A 19,693-nucleotide genomic window follows, 5' to 3' on the forward strand; every position below is an offset into this window, starting at 1 on the left:
ATATAAAGAAATAAATGAGGCACTTTTATTCCAGATGGAAAGTTACATGAGAAAGGGAAAGAAGAAAGTAGCCAGTATTTTGAATGGTTACTATATGTCAGGTACCATGCTTACATTTTATTTACATGATCATGTTGACCTCTTCTGTGTGGGTTGATTTTCAAAAGAGTTATACATTGAAACACAAGTCATGAAAAGTCTTTTCCAAAGACCCTTTAATTATTAAAGGTTATAACCAATGTCCCAGGGAGGCGGGACTATAGATCCAGTGAAAGTGGAGCCTGGCTTTTTCCTAACTTTTACCTGTATTAAGAATACCTGTGAACTTATTAAACTCTTCTTGACTTTCTCTGTCATTTCATCCCATAACTGCAGCGCCTTCCGAATACAGACCCTCTCATGAGCTAGCCAGGTTTATTCTCAGAAAACCTGCCCACTCATCCTGGCTGTGAAACCGTGTTTGAGGCTTTTCCTCAGCCCCTCATGCCATTCTCTGTCTCAATGTCTTGGTAGCATTTAATGAGCAACCGGAGACCATTTTCCTTGACACCCGCCTACCAGGAGAACATACCTATTAAACACTCCGTCTCCCTGCTGCTTTCAGGACATTTTTGCTGTTCTGAAAGGTACTGCCTTTCATGTCCATGCCCTGTGAAGTAGAAGCTGAGCCTGGCTGGCTGTCCAAGTTCCTATTCTGAAGTTATTATCTGGTACCCCGAGGCAAGAGTGGCTGGCAGCCCCTGATGGCAGCATCTGCACAGGGGCTGAAGGCTTATATAATTGGCTTTCTTGCCTTTCGCTCCCTGCCTTAATGAGGATACGCCATGTTGGGCTTCACCTACCCACCACTTTTCAGTGGGATAGGTTCTCACTCCATATACAGTTGATCAAGAAAAGTCTCAGCAGCTTAGCAGAGCAGTTTTGAACAGAACAAGCCATTGAAGGCTGAAGCAGGTCTCCCTAAGTGCAAAAAAGTAGTAACTTCTAGGTCAACCGGGGGTTCATAAACTTGGGGGCCGGGGAGCTTTGCCCTCAAGGTAAACTTCAGTCTCCAGTTCCTGTTCTTTTGATTACTAAAACCTGAGATCATGGATGATCTATTTGTAATGCCCTTTACTGTACATTTCATTCAATGCATTAACTGAATCCTTGTCTGAAACTGTCAACTTGGATACAGAGCTTATGGACCTACTATTTTAATAACAGCTAATATTTATTTAGTTCTTACTGTGTGCCAAGCACAAATCTAAGAGTTTCAGCTCAATAAGCTTCTTTGTTGTTCAGAGCAACCCTATGAGGTAGGTATTATCATTATTCCCATTTGCACATGGTATTAAAAACAAAAATCTCCCAGTCACATAGCTAATAGGTGATGGACCTATGACTCAAATTTAGATAGTCGGCCTTCAGCACCAGCAAGTTTAACCACGATGCTTCAGACTGAAGTCTGAGAACTATTGGTTTTCCAACCTCTGCAGCCAGAAGCCCAGCATTTCTTTCCTAGCCACACTCCTTCTCCGACTTCCCTTGGATAACATTCAAACTGTCCCCTTCAGCTGCAGCTGATTGTACCAGAAATGCATACTTGACCAACAATACCCCAATCCAATTATCTCTGCCAAACAGTTGGAATTAAGAAACAGACTTTAGGGGAGCCCAAGGGCTCAGTTACTTAAGCTTTCATCTTCAGCTCCGGTCATGATCTCACAGTTTGTGGGTTCAAGCCCTGTGTCCAGGCTCTGTGCTAACAGCTCAGAGCCTGGAGCCTACTTCATATTCTGTGTCTCCCTCCCTCTCTGCCCATCCTCCACTCATGCTCTCTCAAAAACAAACGTTAAAAAATTAAAAAAAAAAAAAAAAAAAAGAGGGATGCCTGGGCTGCTCTGTCGATTGAGCCTCTGACTTCGGCTCAGGTCATGATCTCACAATTCATGGGTTCAAGCCCTGTCAGGCTCTGTGCTGACAGCTCAGAGCCTGAAGCCTGCTTCGGACTCTGACTCAGTCTCTCTCTGCCCCTCCCCGACTCACTCTGTTCTCTCTGTCTCTCAAAAATAAATAAAATGTTTAAAAATTTTTTTTAATTAAAAAAAAAAAAAAAAGAAACCAACTTTGAGTTACTCAGATGTACCCAATCTGGACTTCTAAGATCACACGGTGATGAGGTTCCATTTTAAGATGACAACACAAGAGGACCCTGAACTCACCTTCTCCGCTGACCATGTGGAGTCTGCAGGTTGGAACAACTTGAGAGGAAGGAAGGAAGGAAGGAAGGAAGGAAGGAAGGAAGGAAAGAGAAAGAAAGAAAGAAAGAAAGAAAGAAAGAAAGAAGAAAGAGAAAGAAAAGAAAGAAGGAAGGAAAGAAAGAAAGAAAGAAAGAAAGGAGGAAGGAAAGAAAAAGAAAAGAAAGACCCTAAAACTCGCTGAGGGGCCCCTATGCATCCAGTGGACAAAAAGAGTCTCACAACAAAGTGGGTAGGAGTCTGGGGTACAAGTTCTGCATGAACTCCACTCCCTGTGCAGTAGTCCAGAAGGCCTGCAAAACCCAGCGCTTTGCCCTGAGGAGTGAAGGGTGTGAACCCACCCGCAACTTCTATGACCTGCACCTGTACCCCAAAAGTCTAGCTTTGACAACAAGCAGGGCTAGGACCAGGAGACCCACAAGGCTGCAACAACGTGAGGAAGGCTCTTAAAGGGCTCGCGTGCTCCAACTCACCTGCCCCAGGGCCCCGTGCGAGCGAGCGGCTGAAGAGCGGCGCCACACTCTGCGTGGGAGAAGCTCTTTGCTTGTCTCAGAGTCAGACTGAGGGGGGTAGGCTTCTGACATGACACATATTTGGGAATGTGCTGAGCTGCTCTCCGGGCGCCAGAGAGGCTGGTGGCGCCGGCTTCCTGCTCTCCCTCTACTTCACTGCTGGGCACAAGTGTCTCCTGGAGAGGAGCAGGAGCCCCAGTTTTTGCGGCTGCTGCCAGGACACCACTACATCCCCCGGCTCGGGGGGCCAATGGGGCTTACTCTCCGGAGTAACCCTTTCCACGGCCGGGGCCGGGAGGGGGCGCGATACCCACGTGCTCTCCCCCAGCTGCCGCGTCCCAGGAGCTGTAGGAGGGGCTTGCGGTCCTGCCCCCCCGGGGAACAGTGGCGATCGGAGACAGTTTCTGGAAGGCTCTCACCCCCAGCGCACTGCATGGAAAGCGGGCTGAAGCACACCCTCGGGGGCTCTGAAAGAGGCTCACGGGCTTGTCCTGGAGTTTCACCTTGAGGGGCAGGTTTCAGGTTTGGCACACATCTAGCTAAGCGCCTGCAGACTTTCAGGGAGCCTTAGGCTGGGGCACGCCATCTTTGTCTTGTCTCTCTGCTTCCCTACAGCTCGCCGGGATACCCCAGAAAGGAGCTTATTCACTGGTCTGGAGCCCCAGTAGTTCCAACTGCCATGCCAAGGACGCCTTGGGTGTCGCCTGGCACGGTGGCCAGCGTCCCATAGGACTGTATATGAGTACTTTCAAAGCTACTGCCGGAGCGTCCGACCCATATTCCTCCCCTTTGGAACACTGACTTGGAGCAGGCTCACCTACTGGGGGGTCATGAAAAAACAAAACAGACTGCTTGGGCAATCACAAAGGTTTGAAAGACCACCAAAAGCTAGGGCAGTTTTAAGTGTGAAAATTCCTCTTTACAAGGCCACACCTTCAAGGCTGGGTATTTTATCTAATGCACAGAAACCAAGGCAGAATAAAAGAAAAAGAAGAAACAGAGGAATATGTTCCCAAAAAAACCCATCATATAGAAATGGGGCTGGAGTCAGCATCTTTATATTTCAAAACCACTGGCAAAACACTTTTGAGAAGAGGTATCAGAAACTAAATAAATAATATTGTGGTGGCAAGTTACATACACAAAGTTGGAAAAAGAGGGGATAGAAACCTCATTTTTCTCAGCAAGAGAGTGAATATTCTTATTCCTAGAATATGAAAGAAATTTGCAGAGAAGAGAGTGATGCAGATGTACAGATAAATATGATAGGAGACTATAAAATCCTTGATTACCTTCTTGAGAAACTTCAATTCTTGTATGAGACCCACCTATATTTGCTATACTTCTCATCATGAGGTTCTCTTAAGTTTCCGCTGTAGATTTGCAATAAAGTCACCTCTACCTAAAACCTGTTGAAATAACTTCTGTTCCTTGGAGCCATGGGATGACTGACCAGAACATCCGGGAAAGACTTTGGTAAGTGATTTCATTTGGTCCTAATGTTCCATGCTAAAGCTAATTCTCCAAGAGCGAGAAATATAACTATGGAGTATTATGTTTTCAGATTTTGGCTTCTATATTTAAGAATGTTTATAAGACCATGGCTGTTTGTGGCACCCCAGTGTTCATTTACCTTATTACTGGCAAAGCCCTTCCCAGACATTAGCCATTTCAATCCATTGGGTCTGAAAGGCTGAATGCTGAGTTCAAAGAGTTAACCTCATTGGAGATTTGCATTGCCCTAACTGAGGGGATTTCTTGGGGGAAAAGCAGATGACATGTCAGCTCAATCAGAGTGAAAGTCAGAGTGAAAGTGTAGGGGTTATTAGGATGCTTACTTCTGGATGATAAAAATAAATAAGCAGGGAAATAGTCCTGGAGTTGCCAAAGGCTACTTTTTTCCCCCCTTAAGGGAAAAATATCTAAGGAAATAATCATTCTAAAAGAGAGATGGAGATACTGTTTGAGTCTCTGTAGGCAACCATGCCTGAAGCTGTATCTTTTTCTAGATTATTTAATTGTATGAGTCAAATGTTTTCTTTTTTATTTTCTATGCCGGTTAACTTGGTGGAATTTTTACATTATATTACAAAGTGAGAAAAGAAAGTTGTGTGTGTGTGTGTGTGTGTGTGTGTGTGTGTCTGTATGTACAGACAGCCATCTTTCTCTTCACTGTCCATCTAATCATGGAAAGCTGCAATCCACATTTTTAACATTGGTTACCTCGGGGAGGCAGTGTTGCTGCAGGTGGCTTTAGAGAAAGAGGAAAGTGGGGATAGTCATAATGAATCATTACATGATATCTGATTTATGCAAAACTATTTATAATTGCACATAGATATGGATAGAGATACATGATAGTGTGATCAATGAAATGTTGACCACAGGTTTTTATATGACTTTTGTCTCTTTATACTTTAATATATTTTAGTATTTTTCAACAGTTAGAAAATATTACATTCAAAAGAAATAGTAGCTACAGATAGCAAAATAGGCAATGTCCCTTTGTTCAGTATTAATTTCTAATCAACTAACCATTAACTCTTCAATTTATTAATGCTCTTTTGGTAACATGAGTTTTTAATAATGCTTTAAAATGATTTCTTGGAGGGGCACCTGGGTGGCTGAGTCGGTTAAGTGTCTGACTTCGGCTCAGGTCATGATCTCGTGGTTCACGAGTTAGAGCCCTGTGTCAGGCTCTGTACTGACAGTTCAGAGCTTGGAGCCTGCTTCAGATTCTGTGTCTTCCTCTCTCTCAGCCCCTCCCCTGTTCATGCTCTCTCTCTCTCAAAAACAAACATTAAAAAAAAAATGATTTCTTGGAAAATATGTTGGTCAAACCTGGAATTCGATGAAATTGAATACATTTCTTTACCGACTATGTTTACATGTATTTAAATCTCCACGAAAGGGATTCAGCATTTAGCAGTTCCCAAATGTATTGGACTATGGAATATTCCATGGGAAGAGTGTAATATGGAAAACATTTGGGGAAACATAGAGAAAATGAAACAAAAAGGAAGAAATATTAAGGCTTTAAATTCATATATCCTGGAGTCATATCCAAGACAGGTGAATTATTCGATGTGTGATCTTGGACTGGTCACATGGTCTCATAGGCCTCCTTCCCAGGGTCATGATGACACTCAACTTGCAGTAAATGTGATGGTGTGTTGAAAAAAATCCATGACTATATATGTTGCCTTTATTGTTTTCTTTTATGATGTATTTTCCCAAAACTTACAAATTACTGGAAACAAAGGTTTTTGTACTATTTTTTATACCCTTCTGTACTGTGGCACTTGCACACACACACACACAAATACACACCCTGAAGAAATATATTCATGATTTTTTTTTGTTCTATTTTGAAAGAACAACCACTGTATTTTTTATGTGGAGCGTAAAACATACTTTATTCTCACTGGGACTGAAAAAAACAAAATCTTTTCCAGAACTCGTCAACTTTCTGAATTAGTTGGGAAAATGACAGTGGTAAGAACAATTGTTTTGTTCATGTTTAATTTGGCCAGACTGAATAGAAACTTCCTTAAAAGGGTTTAGACCACAAAAAGAAAAAAAAATGGTGTGTGGGGGGTTATAATTCTAAGGACTTAGGCTGCTCTACTAAACTGAGAGTGAAGCATGAGAGGCAGCAAGTGGAACTAGGCACCTTGGAAACAAAGGCCAGCATCCTTTCAGACACTCTGTATATCCTCTCCTTTTTACTCCTTTTCATTTTTCTCTCTCTGGAGAGTTTCCTTTGCTTTCCTGTTTATAAGGCAGCTGAGGGCTGCTCCTCAGTGTCGGGTCTCTATTTCTTTAATCCAGGTGACTAAGGAAGACGCTGAACTCTGTCAGCCCCAATTAGAAATTCCCAAAGGAATGATTGTTATTGGTCCAGTTCAGGTCAGCATCCACCCTGATCCAATCAGCCATAGACATGGGAGTCTTGCCAAGGCAAGTTCAGGGCTGCAGCAGCAATCTGGATCTGGGCCCTCTAGTTCAGATTTGCCCAAATATCTGTAGAAAATACAGCTAACTATTCAGTGGGGGAGGAGCAGCGACCACCTAAGAAGAAAGGGGAATAATCCAATATCCATTTTCCTTTCGTTTTGGAAGCATTTTATAACTGTTGTTTTGGCAAAGGCATTGACTGCCTATATCATTCAAATTCATTTGTGTTTGCTAACATTGAAACCAAGCACACAATGCCACGGACACTTGTAGTAAAAGAAATACAGAGCTGTGATTTGTGATAAGGGACCCCTAATGTAAAGTTTGAAATAATTAATTGTGCACACTCATTGGAATACATATATATTTATTGAATGCTTAATTTATGGTAGGCATGATGGTAAATGCCTTACATGCATTGTTACATTTAGCCTTCGCAATAATTCTATGAGGTTAGTACCATTTTCATTCCCATTTTATAGATAATAAAACTGAGGCTAAGATATTCAGTAACTTAGGAGCCCGCATATAGTTCTTGGTGGATTGAGAACCAGATTGGTTTGGGTCTAAGTCTGAGCTCTTATCTGGATGCTATACTACCTTATAAGTAAACAGCTCATTTTCAAATAATGTAGAGGCAATTGGGAGCTGACTGCTACAAAGGGCAATGACCTGAGACTCTGCAAAATGAGGGAAAGTATTGGAACACAGGTGAGGGCATATGCAGGACTTGTTGCAAATTCATATACTGCCCCTGACCACTCTCTCACTGATCCACCTTCCACAGAGGCTAAGATTTGGCAACCCTGCACTTACAGATTAAACTCTGCTCTTCAGAAAGTTGACAATTTCTTTCCCTCGTTGCCACCAAGTAGGCTGGGAAAAAAGATTACTATTTGCACAAAGGAGCTTCAGCCTTAGATGATCCTAATTCAGAATCAAGTAATATTGTAAAATAAAAACAGAGGAAGGAACAGTGCCCAACTTAACAGTTCTATACTAAGGAAAGATGACTTGGGTATAAAACCAGATTCATTGTATGAGGTTAAAGTCTAATGAGGTGAAGCTCTGAGATGTTACCGGCAACATTCCTAAAGAAGTATTAATGTCAGAGCATTACAATGTTGTGGTTTTTTTAGTGCTGTCTTCAAGCAGTCACTCTGAACATGAATCACTTTAAGGACTTTGTGCCATATAAGTAATTGGTCTGTTACTTTAGTTCCCAGTGAATAACATAAAATGTTAATAAACCTTTAAAACTTCAGAACTCACAGTATATTAAAATAATACATTTTGTAGCCTACAGTATTTAGGAGACTAAATCACATGCACTATTATTTGTATTTAACTCTCTAACTGACCTGCTACAATTGCAGAAATCCAAATTCTATTTATATGGATGTTCAATTATAGATTTAAATAACTTGTAATGCCCATTAGTTGCTTTTTTCCCCCTTTGACAAAATTATTAGTGTTTTAAATTAAATGGATTTAATAACATCTTACAATCATAAAGAAAATTAATGACATAGTTCTGTTCTTCCCCTAAAAAAATAAACTAATTTAGGCTCATTGTGGTTTAAGCTTTGCCTTTGAACTGGGCACATATTAGATTTTTTAAGAGCCTATATTCGAATCCTCCTGATGTGCTAAATAATGTATGAAATTGCCTCCTGATTATCTATGAATAGATTACCTATTAAATAGAAACTCCACTACTAATTTCACATGGCACATAGAGATTTTTCATTCTTCTTTAGTTTTTTTTTTAAGTTCAAAAAGGCAAAGACTCACAGAAGAATTAAGTACTTTATTTACATTAAATAAATGCCAATCCAAATATAAATTATCTTTATATTATATTCTATGTGAACCAGGGTATCAACAATGATAATATTTGATTGTATATTCAATTGGAAGCCAACACTTTTCTATTTTTAGATGCATTTCCTACACCAGAAACTATTTAGATACAAGATTTTTACACAGATATAATTTCTCCCAAATTTACTGTATTAACTAACTTGCTTTTTATATTTATCCCTGAAGTAAATGACTAGGATATCATAGTATTTGAACATACACTAAAAGAGTTCTGGTACCAATTCTAATGTGGCAGCAGGGGGAGGTTTGACCCACACTATTAAGCAATTCACAGATACCAGCAGGTGTAAAAGAATTGAACTCAATTCTGACACTGTCTACCTGGAGAAAGCATCATAGTCCGCAGGTAGAGCAGTCAGTCCTACAAAACTGTTCCTCACCCCTCTTCAGAAGCCAGTCACAAGTCTGGGTTGTTATTGGTACTTCTGACCAACTGGCTATAAATCAGAGGTTCCTATAACCTCCTCCTCAGGTTTGATTAATTCGCTAGAATGGCTGATAGAACCCAGAGAAACATTTTATTTACTAGATCACCTTTTTTTAAGTAAAAGGATGTAACTCAGAAATAGCGAGGTGGAAGAGACGCATAGGGCAAAGTTTGGGGAAAGGGCAGGGAGCTTCCCAGAACCTCTGCATGTTCACCAATCCAGAAGCTCCCTGAAACCTGTCCTTTGGGATTTTATGGAGGCTTTATTACATAGGCACAGTTGATCAAATCCTTGGCCATTGGTGACAGAATTAAGTCTCAGCTTCTGTCCCCATCCCAGAGGTTGGAGGGTTGAGGACTCAATTGAAAGTTCTAGCCTTTTAATCACATGGTCAACTCCACAGGCAACCAGCCTTCATCCTTAGGTGACTTCCAAAAGTCACCTCATTAACATGACAAAAGACACCTTTGTTGCTCTCATCATTTAGGAAATTCCAAGCATTTTAGGAGCTCTAGGCCAGAAACAGGGATGAAGACCAAATATATGTTCCTTATTTTCAATCACAATATCCAAATATGTATTTTTTTATTATAAATCACAGTGTCTCTCATGCATGCATACACACACATGCACAGACACAGATATTAAGCCCCTGGACAAAGAGGTGTTAACTTTTCAACCCCAGAGTTTATTGGATATAATTCAAAGCTATTGTTAAAAAACAAAATTCAACTGAGGAGTAAGTTTGAAGATCCTATTGGCTTTATTTAATGATTCATGAATTCCCATTTTAGCAGACAGAAAGTATGAGGAGATTTACAAAATGGAAGATTTCTATCGGCACAAGGGAGCAGGGCAAGGAAGTTACTCTGGCAAAGAGTGGGTTGTTTCAGGTGAGGGCACCTTCCTTTAGGGGAAGGCAGAGGTTTATCAGGCAAATTACTTCACTGGTGCTGATCAGGTCATTCCAGATTGACTGGATAAAGGTGGAATTCTTGGAAGAGACTGAAACTACAGTTTCAATTTTTAGTTTGCTGATTTAGGACTTAGCACCAGTAACTCCATTTTGGGCTTGTTATTTCTTTTTTTAACACTATGGTCTGAGGCTCAAGATTTATAGACTTCCCAGGATATGTCACCCTATGCTTTCATAACATGCGTTTGACATGGCCATTTTTAAATTAGCAATTCCAGGGGTGTCTGGGTGGCTCAGTTGGTTCAGCATCCGACTCTTGATTTCGGTTCAGGTCATGATTTCACAGTCGTGAGATCAATCCCCTAGTTGAGCTCTACACTGATAGTGTGGAGACTGCTTGGGATTCTCTCTCTCCTCTCTCTGCCCCTTCCCTGCTCACACATGCACGCATGCTCTCTCTCTCTTAAAATAAATAAATAAACATTAAAAAAATAAATTAGCAATTCCAGAGGTGCCTGGGTGGCTTGTCAGTTAAGTGATTTCAGCTCAGGTCATGATCTCTCTGTTCATGAGATCAAGCCCTGCACAGGGCTCTGCACTGACAACTGCAGAACCTGCTTGAGATTCTCTCTCTCTCCCTCTCTCTGCCCCTCCTCTGCTCATGTGCACTCTCTCTCTCTCTCTCTCTCTCTCTCTCTCTCTCTCTCTGTCTCAAAATAAATAAATATAACTTAAAAAGTATTTAAAAAATAAATTAGCAATTCCAAGTTAATTAGAAGCTAGACTCTTCTAAAAACATGTGGATAGACTGATAGGAAAATTCCACTTGATTACTGAGAGCAAAACATATGTCCCTGTAGAAGATGGCTTTATTTTGACAATGCATCCCCTGGAGAATACAGAATCATTCTTCAGTTGTAAATCTAGGATTCTGTCACTAAGGCAGTAGTGACTGGTGGAGCATTGCTATCTCTTTTCACAGATCGTACTACCCTGAAAGCTGGGTTAACTGTAGGATGACTTCCTATTTTCTTTCAGGAAACTTAAAAGCAAATAATATCACCTTCTTACTGTTAATCTTAAAAATAGACACCGCCAAGTTATTTTGCCAGCGATAGATGGGTTTATTTGGGAATTTAAAAAATTGCAATCCAAGATAAATAAGCTGTGGCAAAACCATAGACAAGTTAGGGCGGGTGGAGGTGGGGGGACGGTGGGGAAAGAAAGGCATGCTTCTTTATGGAGAAAAAGAATAAGTTGGGAAGTTTGTTAGGAACTAAAAGTCCATTGGAGTAAACTGGAGTTCACAGTCGTAGCTTCTCATTGATGGAGCTGTTGCCTGGCGGTGGGGGAGGTGCGGGGAGGAAAGCGTCTTTTCTTCTGGCAGGAATAGTACAGTGGCAGCCACCTGCAAAGTCAAGTCTTTGTAAGGTCAAGTTCCTCTCTTCCTGTTGGATCTGCAATTGAGTAGGAGTGATAGGAGGGCATGAGAGCTCCCCCTACTGGCCTCCCAACTCCATTTTAATGAGTTTCCCATTACTAATTTTAATATATCTTCTTGTGTACTGAGGTTTCCTCTGCCATGTCTGAGCTCGGAAATTGCTAGTTTATATTTCACTGTAAACAGAATCTTCTAAGACGCAGGTGAAAGTGTTACCTAAGAGACCTTGTGCTTTCTAATACAAAGAGTGAGACACAGCCCATATTTAATACCTGGAAATATTCTGACTGCCTCACATTATTACATTAGCACATTAGTTAATAACTGAACAATGAGTAACACAACTTCTTTGATGATCAGTTTAACAAATGCCTCCAGCTCAGTCTTTTCCCAATATCTATCCCCTGCCCTCCCCCCCCCACCCCCCCCCCCCCACACACACTTGTTTCTGTGGAATTTCTCTAGTATCTGTAATTCTTAAACCCCTCTCCCCAAAACAAACAAAAAAAAACAACAACAACAAAAACTATCAAATACCCTGTTAGAAACTAAGTGAGAGAACCAGGAAAAGGGATGAGTAAAAATTAGCAAATAAATCCAATGGTCAAGTGAAGTCGGCTCTCTAGTTTCTTTTTGACTGCTGACAGTTTCCAATATGGGATCCAACATCAAGGAAATTGGTTCATTTATTATATGGGAAGCTAAGCTGCATGGTTCTCTTATTTCTATAAGAAGACTCAGAAACTTAAAAGGCACAAATCAATAATGCAATTAATAAGCACTGTTTTCATCTAAAAACTGTAAAAGGAGGAGTCTTACACTTTTGAAATTTCCAGAAAGTAGTCATCTGATTAAATCTTTGGTAATATTGCACCTGAGAAGATGACAAATTCCCTTCCTAAAACGTGTTTTAGTGGAGACAGAATAAGTGATCTTTACTTCTCTTCTTTCCCATGCCCACTAGTGTCTGTCTGTAGCTAAGAAACCATCAATGACATGAACTTTTCCCACCGTGACCCATAGGAATAATACATTTTATTCTGGATATTTGCATAGAGGTTGTTCCAATTGAAGATGGAGGCCCTGAAAGAAAGAAAGGTATCTTATAGATAATAGTAAAAGTATTTAATAAATACTATTTGCCAGGCATTTACATCAGCGATTATTTTTGTAGTTTCAAGAAAGAAGAAACAAGGAATTTGCAGGCTCATATAACTGAAAATCCATGGATAGAATTGGCTTCAGAGAGCACTCAACCAAGCACACAAGTGATGTGACAAGTGCTGGGGTCCACCTCAGGATCTATTAGGGATAGGAAGGTGGGGGGCTGGGATGGCTCTAGCAGCTTGAGCTTCACATCTTTGACTTGAGTCTAGTGACAAATGCCACTTTCCGGTAATTAGTGAAAAAGCTAGAGAATTGGCTCTAATGGGCTCATTCACCTAGTTTTGATGATTGTGTTGTTCTCTGAAGCAAAGAGACCGTATGATAGAATAAGATTATTAGTTTATACCTAGTTGTCATGCTTCACCCCTTGAAGAAGTTGTTGGGATCTACCTGAAACTTATAGACTGGGAATGAGGAATGGGTGATTTTCCAGAATACAATCTAGGACTTAATAGCGGAAATAGGTTAAATACATGCTGGATAGCCCCAAATCAACAGATGTCTACTTTAGTGTTTCACACATATTTTATATTCATTTATTTAATCCTTACAAAAACCCTAGAAAAGAGTTATCTTATAGATAAGATAGCAGAAGTAAAGGAGTTATGGTTATATATCAGATTTGTCTTAGGGCTGGGCTCTAAACTCAGGGCTATCTGTCTGCACCTGTCCTGCCTGGACCTTAACCTCTTCCCTAACCACATCACTGAAGGAATAGCATACCCCAGAGTAGGGTAGAAGCAGGAAAGCTGTGGTATTTTCAGAATATTTTTGCCAAGTGTCTATATCAGACTGCTGGAAGGCTAGGTCTGCAGATCCAGGGATAGCATAACCAGCTTTGGGGCATGAACTTTGAGTGCAGTTAAAATTAAAACCAAACATTCATTTAATTAAGGAATTAATGACTCCATGCAAAGTGGACATATTTTTAACAACAAGGTCATGGAGTCCAAAAACATGAGTAACTCACGCGTTTGCCTTAGACTTGCCAGAGTAGAAATGGGCAAGTATGAAACTCAGAGTGATGACTCTCCCTCAGTGTGTAAGACCTCAATAAAACCAGGGCATTCTGATGCTCATGTGAAACATGTTTGCCACACTGGCTCAGAAGGACATTTTGGGTTTTTTTTTTTTTTTTTAGGACCAATGGAAAATAAAAATAATCTAAATGAAGATCAGATTAGGACACTAAATAAGAAACTGTTTAAAGTGTGGCAGTTGATGGGGTGCCTGGGTGGCTCAGTTGGTTGAGTGCCTGATTCTGGCTCAGGTCATGATCTCACATCTGGTGGTTCGAGCCCCGCTGTCAGCGCAGGGCCTGCCTCAGATTCTCTGTCTCCCTCTCTCTCTGTCCCCACCCCTCTCAAAAATAAATAAACATTAAAAATAAGTAAATAAAAAATAAAAGGCAGTTAAGAACCTAAACCACCCACAGAATCTGCCTAGACATTGGGAAACAAAGCCACACCCTATTATCTACATTGATGTCTCTTTGCAATTCCTCTGTCTTCATTTAGTATGCCTTTGTCTTTCCACCACTCCCCTTTCCCTGCAAATGTTTGATTGTTCATTATAGGAACCTCACAAAAGACCTATGAACTCTTGAACAGTTTGTGCACTGAGATTCTTTGAATTCCTCACTTCAGCAATTGCTTTTTCACCATTGTTGAACTGTTGTATCTTAATTCTTTTTTTTTAGTATTTATTTATTTGTTATTTTTTTAAATATGAAATTTATTGTCAGATTGGTTTCCATACAACACCCAGTGCTCATCCCAACAGGTGCCCTCCTCAATGCCCATTACCCACCCTCCCCTCCCTCCCACCCCAACCCTCAGATTGTTCTCAGTTTTTAAGAGTCTTTTATGGTTTGGCTCCTTCCCTCTCTTACTTTCTTTTTTTTTTCCTTCCCCTCCCCCATGGTCTTCCGTTAAGTTTCTCAGGATCCACATAGGAGTGAAACCATATGGTATCTGTCTTTCTCTGTATGACTTATTTCACTTAGCATCACACTCTCCAGTTCTATCCACGTTGCTACAAAAGACCATGTTTCATTCTTTCTCATTGCCACATAGTATTCCATTGTGTATATAAACCACAATTTCTTTATCCATTCATCAGTTGATGGACATTTAGGCTCTTTCCATAATTTGGCTATTGTTGAAAGTGCTGCTGTAAACATTGGGGTACAAGTGCCCCTGTGCATCAGCACTCCTGTATCCCTTGAGTCAATTCCTAGCAGTGCTATTGCTGGGTCACAGTGTAGATCTATTTTTAATTTTTTGAGGAACCTCCACACTGTTTTCCAGAGCGGCTGCACCAGTTTGCATTCCCACCAACAGTGCAAGAGGGTTCCCGTTTCTCCACATCCTTGCCAGCATCTAGTCTCCTGATTTGTTCATTTTGGCCACTCTAACTGGCGTGAGGTGATATCTGAGTGTGGTTTTGATTTGTGTTTCCCTGATAAAGAGTGACGTTGAGCATCTTTTCATGTGTCTGTTGGCCATCTGGATGTATTCTTTAGAGAATCATCTATTCATGTTTTCTGCCCATTTCTTCATGGGATTATTTGTTTTTTGGGTGTGGAGTTTGGTGAGTTCTTTATAGATTTTGGATACTAGCCCTTTGTCTGATATGTCATTTGCAAATATCTTTTCCCATTCTGTTGGTTGTCTTTTAGTTTTGTTGATTGTTTCCTTTGCAGTACAGAAGTTTTTTATCTTCATGAGGTCCCAATAGTTCATTTTTGCTTTTAATTCCCTTGCCTTTGGAGATGTGTCAAATAAGAAATTGCTACGGCTGAGGTCAGAGAGGTTTTTTCCTGCTTTTTCCTCTAGGGTTTTGATGATTTCCTGTCTCACATTCTCGTCTTTTATCCGTTTTGAGTCTATTTTTGTGAATGGCATAAGAAAGTGGTCTAGTTTCAACCTTCTGCATGTTGCTGTCCAGTTCTCCCAGCACCATTTGTTAAAGAGACTGTCTTTTTTCCATTGGATATTCTTTCCTGCTTTGTCAAAGATTAGTTGGCTATACTTTTGTGGGTCTAGTTCTGGAGTCTCTATTCTATTATGTTGGTCTATGTGTCTGTTTTTGTGCCAATACCATGCTGTCTTGATGATTACAGCTTTGTAGTAGAGGCTAAAGTCTGGGATTGTGATGCCTCCCACTTTGGTCTTCTTCTTCAAAATTACTTTGGCTATTCAGGGTCTTTTGCAGTTCCATACAAATTTTAGGATTGCTTGTCCTAGCTTCGAGAATACTGCTTCAATTTTGATTGAGATTGCATTGAATGTGTAGATAGCTTTGGGTAGTATTGACAGTTTAACAATATTTATTCTTCCAACCCATGAGCATGGAATGTTTTTTCATTTCTTTGTATCTCCTTCAATTTCCTTCATAAACTTTCTATAGTTTTCAGCATACAGATCTTTTACATCTTTAGTTAGGTTTATTCCTAGGTATTTTATGATTCTTGGTGCATTTGTGAATGGGATCAGTTTCTTTATTTGTCTTTCTGTTGCTTCATTATTAGTGTATCAGAATGCAACTGATTTCTGTACATTGATTTTGTATCCTGCAACTTTGCTGAATTCATCTATCAGTTCTAGTAGACTTTTGGTGGAGTCTGTCTGGTTTTGCATGTATAATATCATGTCATCTTCAAAAAGTGAAAGCTTAACTTCATCTTTGCCAATTTTGATGCCTTTGATTTCCTTTTGTTGTCTGATTGCTGATGCTAGAACTTCCAACACTATGTTAAACAACAGCGGTGACAGTGGACATCCCTGTTGTATTCCTGATCTCAGGGGGAAAGCTCTCAGTTTTTCCCCATTGAGGATGATGTTAGCTGTGGACTTTTCATAAATGGCTTTTTTGATGTTTAAGTATGTTCCTTCTACCCCGACTTTCTTGAGGGCTTGTATTAAGAAAGGATACTGAATTTTGTCAAATGCTTTTTCTGCATCGATCGACAGGATCATATGGTTCTTTTCTTTTCTTTTATTAACGTGATGGATCACGTTGATTGATTTCTGAATGTTAAACCATCCCTGAATCCCAGGAATGAATCCCACTTGATCACGGTGAATAATTTTTTTTACATGCTGTTGAATTTGATTTGCTAGTATCTTATTGAGAATTTTTACATCCATATTCATCAGGGATATTGGCTGTAGTTTTCTTTTTTTGCTGGGTCTCTGTCTGGTTTAGGAATCAAAGTAATGCTGGCTTTATAGAATGAGTCTGGAAGTTTTCCTTCCCTATTTGGAACAGCTTGAGAAGGATAGGTATTATCTCTGCTTTAAATGTCTGGTAGAATTCCCTAGGGAAGCCATCTACTCCTGGACTCTTATTTGTTGGGAGATTTTTGATAACTGATTCAATTTCTTTGCTGGTTATGGGTCTGTTCTAGTTTTCTATTTCTTCCTGATTGAGTTTTGGAAGTGTATGGGTATTTAGGAATTTGTCCATTTCTTCCAGGTTGTCCAGTTTGTTGGCATATAATTTTTCATAGTATTCCCTGATAATTGCTTGTATTTCTGAGGGATTGGTTGTAATAATCCCATTTTCATTCATGATTTTATCTGTTTGGGTCATCTCCCTTTTCTTTTTGAGAAGCCTGGCTAGAGGTTTATCAATTTTGTTAATTTTTTCAAAAAACCAACTCTTAGTTTCATTGATCTGCTCTGCATTTTATTTAGATTCTATATTGTTTATTTCTGCTCTGATCTTTATTATTTCTCTTCTTCTGCTGGGTTTGGGTGTCTTTGCTGTTCTGTTTCTATTTCCTTTAGGTGTGCTGTTAGATTTGGTATTTGGGATTTTTCTTGTTTCTTGAGATAGGCCTGGATTGCAATGTATTTTCCTCTCAGGCCTGCCTTTGCTGCATCCCAAAGCGTTTGGATTGTTGTATTTTCATTTTCATTTGTTTCCATATATTTTTAAATTTCTTCTCTAATTGCCTGGTTGACCCATTCATTCTTTAGTAGGGCGTTCTTTAACCTCCATGCTTTTGGAGGTTTTCCAGATTTTTCCTGTGGTTGATTTAAAGTTTCATGGCATTGTGGTCTGAAAGTGTGCATGGTATGATCTCAATTCTTGTATACTTATGAAGGGCTGTTTTGTGACCCACTATGTGATCTATCTTGGAGAATGTTCTATGTGCACTTGAGAAGAAAGTATATTCTGTTGCTTTGGGATGCAGAGTTCTAAATATATCTGTCAAGTCCATCTGATCCAATGTATCATTCAGGGCCCTTGTTTCTTTATTGATCCTGTGTCTAGATGATCTATCCATTGTTGTATGAAGTATTAAAGTCCCATGCAATTACCACATTCTTATCAATAAGATTGCTTATATTTGTGATTGTTTTATATGGTTGGGGGCTCCCGTATTCGGCACATAGACATTTATAATTGTTAGCTCTTCCTGATGGATAGACCCTATAATTATTATATAATGCCCGTCTTCATCTCTTGTTATAGCCTTTAATTTAAAGTCTAGTTTGTCTGATGTAAGTGTGGCTACTCCAGCTTTCTTTTGACTTCCAGTAGCATGATAGATAATTCTCCCTCCCCTCACTTTCAATCTGAAGGTGTCCTCAGGTCTAAAATGAGTCTCTTGTAGACAGAAAATAGATGGGTCTTGTTTTTTTATCTGTTCTGATACCCTATGTCTTTTGCTTGGAGCATTTAGTCCATTTACATTCAGTGTTATTATAGAAAGATATGGGTTTAGAGTCACTGTGATGTCTGTAGGTTTCATGCTTGTAGCGATGTCTCTGGTACTTTGTCTCACAGGATCCCCCTTAGGATCTCTTGTAGGGCTGGTTTAGTGGTGACGAATTCCTTCAGTTTTTGTTTGTTTGGGAAGACCTTTATTTCTCCTTCTATTCTAAATGACAGACTTGCTGGATAAAGGATTCTCGGCTGCATATTTTTTCTGTTCATCACATTGAAGATTTCCTGCCATTCTTTTCTGGCCTGCCATGTTTCAGTAGATAGGTCTGCCACTAATCTTATGGGTCTCCCTTTGTAGGTTAGAACCTGTTTATCCCTAGCTGCTTTCAGAATTTTCTCTTTATCCTTGTATTTTGCCATTTTCACTATGATATGTCATGCAGAAGATCGATTCAAGTTACGTCTGAAGGGAGTTCTCTGTGCCTCTTGGATTTCAACGCCTTTTTCCTTCCCCAGATCCGGGAAGTTCTCAGCTATTATTTCTTCAAGTATACCTTCAGCACCTTTCCCTCTCTCTTCCTCCTCTGGAATACAATTATGTGTATATTATTTCTCTTTAGTGCATCACTTAGTTCTCTAATTTTCCCCTCATACTCCTGGATTTTTTTTTATCTCTTTTTCTCAGCTTCTTCTTTTTCCATAATTTTATCTTCTAGCTCACCTATTCTCTCCTCTGCCTCTTCAATCTGAGCCGTAGTTGTCTCCATTTTATTTTGCAGTTCAATGATAGCATTTTTTAGCTCCTCCTGTCTGTTCCTTAGTCCCTTGATCTCTGTAGCAAGAGATTCTCTGCTGTCCTCTATAAATTTTACAAGCCCTGCGATTAATTTTATAACTATTATTCTAAATTCTTGTTCCATTATATTACTTAAATCATTTTTAATCAATTCGTTAGCTATCACTACTTCCTGGAGTTTCTTTTGAGGAAAATTCTTCCGTTTTGTCATTTTGGATAGTCCCTGGAGTGGCGCGGAACTGCAGGGCTCTTCCCCTGTGCTGTCTGGAGTAACTTGCATTGGTGGGTGGGGCCGCAGTCAGACCTGATGTCTGCCCCCAGCCCACTGCTGGGGCCACAGTCAGACTGGTGTGTACCTTCTCTTCCCTTCTCCTAGGGGCGGGATTCACTGTGGGGTGGCGTGGCCCGTTTGGGCTACTTGTACATTGCCAGGCTTGTGGTGCTGCTTCATGGGATCTGGCATATTAGCTGGAGTGGATCCACAAGTTGCACAGGGGTCGAAGGGGCAGGATTAGCTTGCTTACCATTGGTGGTCCCCTGCCGGAGGGGCCCTGCAGCACCAGGAGGGAGGCAGACCCGTGGGAGGGATATATCCACAGAAGCACAGCGTTGGGTGTTTGCACGGTGCAAGTAAGTTCAGTGATGGGAACTGGTTCCCTTTGGGATTTTGGCT

Source organism: Panthera tigris, chromosome A2, assembly GCF_018350195.1.
Source record: "Panthera tigris isolate Pti1 chromosome A2, P.tigris_Pti1_mat1.1, whole genome shotgun sequence".
NCBI classification, from domain to species: domain Eukaryota; kingdom Metazoa; phylum Chordata; class Mammalia; order Carnivora; family Felidae; genus Panthera; species Panthera tigris.